This window comes from Suricata suricatta, chromosome 10, assembly GCF_006229205.1.
Source record: "Suricata suricatta isolate VVHF042 chromosome 10, meerkat_22Aug2017_6uvM2_HiC, whole genome shotgun sequence".
NCBI classification, from domain to species: Eukaryota; Metazoa; Chordata; class Mammalia; order Carnivora; family Herpestidae; genus Suricata; species Suricata suricatta.
The window spans coordinates 110,425,831-110,429,579 of record NC_043709.1 but is presented as its reverse complement, the minus strand read 5'-3'; the positions used below and the strand labels follow the sequence as shown (position 1 = coordinate 110,429,579).

General features: G+C 37.4%; 1 long non-coding RNA gene across 1 annotated transcript; it reads right to left on the bottom strand.

Annotated features, from left to right (window-relative positions):
* Positions 1-605: 605 nt before the first annotated feature.
* LOC115305697 lies at positions 606-1,625 on the bottom strand. The gene is made up of 2 exons (XR_003914945.1): positions 1,537-1,625; positions 606-1,255 (listed from the first exon to the last, which is right to left on the bottom strand). It is a non-coding gene; the product is annotated as an uncharacterized LOC115305697 (long non-coding RNA).
* Positions 1,626-3,749: the final 2,124 nt, after the last annotated feature.

Genomic DNA, 3,749 nt, shown 5'->3' with positions numbered 1-3,749 from the left:
GGTGATGAAAGAATTGTAAGGGACTCTGGTTGAAAATACTATACTTGTTCATGTTTTTTGGTCTTGATACAAAAGAGCTCAAGTGTTAGAAGCTCTTCCCAATCATGAAGGATTCATAGCTGTGGGTCAAGAGCTGTGAATTTGAGAAGGAAATATTTTGTGAAGAGCATAGTTTCATAGGATGCCATGGATTATGGCTGTCTTAATGCTTACATAGTAACCTGGGCTCTATGGGGGGCTCTTATACAACAAGCTAAGACAGACTGCATGGAAAGGGCCAGAACACCAGAATTTCCTTCCCTTATTATCATATCTGCACTCTCTGTCTACATTATGACCCTTAAAATCTCCTAGTTGTTTTATTTTGATGTATGTAAATTAAATTGGAATTTTATGATATTGTATAATTTACATTTTAAAAATTGTTGAAGAAACGTGCTGGTAATTGGTAAGAATATATATACTGATGGATTTTTCTCAATTACAGAGCTAATAAAATGGACAGTAGCCTGAAAAAGACGATGATTTTTCCAAGCTTTAGATTGTTCAGCAAAAGAGGAACTTTTTCTAGTCAGATTTCAGACTCAATAAACACACAGACAATGTGGTTTTGCAGCAAACAGCAGGTTTGATACAGCCTTTCCTCTCACATCTTTTTGATGCAATTTTGAAACTTCAGTCCTGGGGCCCCTCCTCCAAGTAGGGGATAATTTCACGGGAAGAATCATGCCCAGGCCTAGTAATAGATTCATAAAATCTGACATCATTGGGATTTTCACATGATTGTCAGAAGGGAAAATATAGAAGATGGTGTAAGTTGAGCAGTTAGGAATTTTTAGTCTTATTTCATTGTCCTCATTAATACATCAAATGTGATAACTTCATTAGATTCCATGCCCAATATTTAGTAACAAAGATGTAGAGAAAAGGTCTCAGAAAAATTGTTCATTTGGACTAATGAACTTGAGCTCAAAGGGAGCAACTTCCTTTCCCCTCTGCCCATAGGTGCTCTTGAGGGGACGAGGTAAACTGCAGGAGGTGGAACTGTACAACATTCACCCGGGTACAGAAGTCACCTGAGGTCCTGAAGGCTCAAGGAAATTGGAGTGGTATAAATCATGGCTGCACCCTGCCTTGCTGCATGGCTGGTTTGTGCTCTCTCTCCTCCCAGGAAGTCTCAGGATCAAAAGTGCTGATCACAAGCAAAAGGATGGTCTAGCTCCCTGGCCCCTTTCAGTTCTTTGTCTTTCTTTACCTGAATGAAAAAAATTGAGGATTTGCTGTGTGTGAGTTTAGGTGAAGGACCCTGACAGATTTCTTTTCAGATGCCCAGGAAATAATCTGTAAGTTTTATGAAGAGTCACATTTTGTACCATAAAACATAAAGTAACAAAATAATATTAAATTAAATAAACCAGGCTGAATGGATCCTGGAGATTACTCACACAATAGTATTTGAGTGAGAAAACAGATGAAAAAGAATATGTTTCATGTGAAACCCAGACCACACTCAACCCTTTTGATCTAATTAAAAACCTTTCAGTCTGGCTTTGTTGGTTTTCCTTTTCCATGCTTTCTATAGAGTATTTCCACCAGGATGCTGGAGTTCTGGGAAGCCCGGGGCTGTGTCCGATGTGCTGAGTGATACAGAGCCGGCTAATGTTGTTCCTGGAAGAAGCAATGACTTTTCTCTATGTGCTGCTTCCATTCTGACACACCTCAAACCACTCAGCATACTCATTATAGATCTTGGTTAAAAGCCATTTACCAACCCCTGAAGTACAGCTATCACTCACTCATATGACAGCTTATTTTTAACATCTGAGACCCTACTCTATTTGTTGGAGACTTTAGATTTCATGTGAATGCTTTTTTTATTAAAAATGAAATGAGGTGTAACAGGGACACCTACATGGCTTAGTTGGTTAAGTGTCCAACTTGAGCTCAGGCCATGACCTTGTGGTTCATGAGTTTGAGCCCCGCATTAGGCTCTGTGCTGAGCTCTTGCTTTGGATTCTGTCTCTCTCAAAAGTAAACATTAAAAAATTTTTTTCAAACAAAACAAAAAAATGAGGTGTAACAAAGTTAAAAATGTTGGAAAATATCATAATAAAGCCGTCTCAATGCAACTGCTATTGTTTTTGCTTATTTATACATGGTCATGTTCTACATAGCTGCAACCATAACATCATTTTTAACTGTTTTTTCTTTTAATACCTCCTGGTCATATTCTTCAATTGTTTCCTTAATTATTTCTCTCTGAGACTGCCTGCCAGCTCATTGTACAATGGACCCACTTTGTCCTAATATTAGATATTCAGTTGTGTCCGTTGTCTTCTCCCACTTGTTGATACTGTTATAGGAAATTCCCTTCCCTAAAGGGAAGCAAAACTAAAATAAAAACATAGAGGAAGACAGACTATAGGAGACTCTTAAATACAGAGAACAAAGTGAGGGTTGCTGGTGGGATGTTGGGTGCAGGAATGGGCTAAATGGTTGATGGGCATTAAGGAAGGCACTTGTTGGGATGAGCACTGGGTGTTATATGTGAGTGATGAATCGCTAAATTCTATTTCTGCAATCATTATTACACTATATGTTAACTAACTTTGATTTCAATTTTTTTAAAAAAAGAAGATAAATGAAAAAAAAACCGAAAAGTCCCTTCTCTCATAGAGCTCTTACTTCTCCTAAATTATTTTCTTAAGATAAAGTCTTAGGAATGAAATCACAAGGTCAAAATTTATGACCATGTTTCCTGCTCTATTCTTTCTCATACTGCGTTCCCCCCAAAAAGGTTATATCAACTTACAAAACTAGCAGTAATATAGTAGTAAAGGTATAAAACATTTTAAAGTAAATTTCCGATGCATTTGTTTTGCTAATTCCGATGACAATAGTTCTTCATGTTGGCTTTAGTATGTACTTTTTTTGGTTATACTTGTGAAAATATAAATTACTTCCCTGTGTTTGTTATTTGTATTTCCTCTTGTACCAATTATCAGAGTGACACATTTTGTAATTTCTCCTGTGTGCAGGATTCATCAATTTTATAATGGGATTTAGAAACCTGAACAGCTGATTAGGTCTCCCTAATCTATATGATTCTTCCATTACCTTGAGAAATGGTTTTGTAAGGTTATTTTTGACTTGAAGACATGACTAAACAAATATTTGAGCCAACCGTTGGATGGGCTCTATGCTTCCTTCCCTCTCTCCATCCAACTGCAGAGAATATTATCAGTAGCAGTAGCCTCAAGCCAGGTATTCTAGCTGGAATAAACACGATTTTACCAGGGAGTTAGTGTTTTAGAAGCAGTCAGCTATTTAGGATACACACCTTTGAAGCAGAACCCACCTTTCCCAGCATAGGATATAATAGTAAACTTATTTGAAGATTGTTCTATAGTGATGGTAGGTCTGGACAGCCATTTTCCCTCCAGACCATAAAACCTGTCACCCCTTACAAGTTCAATAGCACCGATAATTCTTACTGGGTAGCAGGTGTTTAATACTTGTTGTTGAACCAATAAGTGAAGGAATGAGAGTGTGTTCCCTCAAATCACTCTTATTATAACTGGGATGTGGAAAGAAGGTAGAGATTCTTTATTGGGTCTACAGCTGACCTTTTCCCTCTTACAGACTGGAAGCTTATCTGCTAGGTAGTAGAGAGGAATGCTTTAGTTAGGTTTAAATTTTGGATGGTGACCATAGTTGACACCCTCTTTTGAATTTTAACTAGTTGTTTT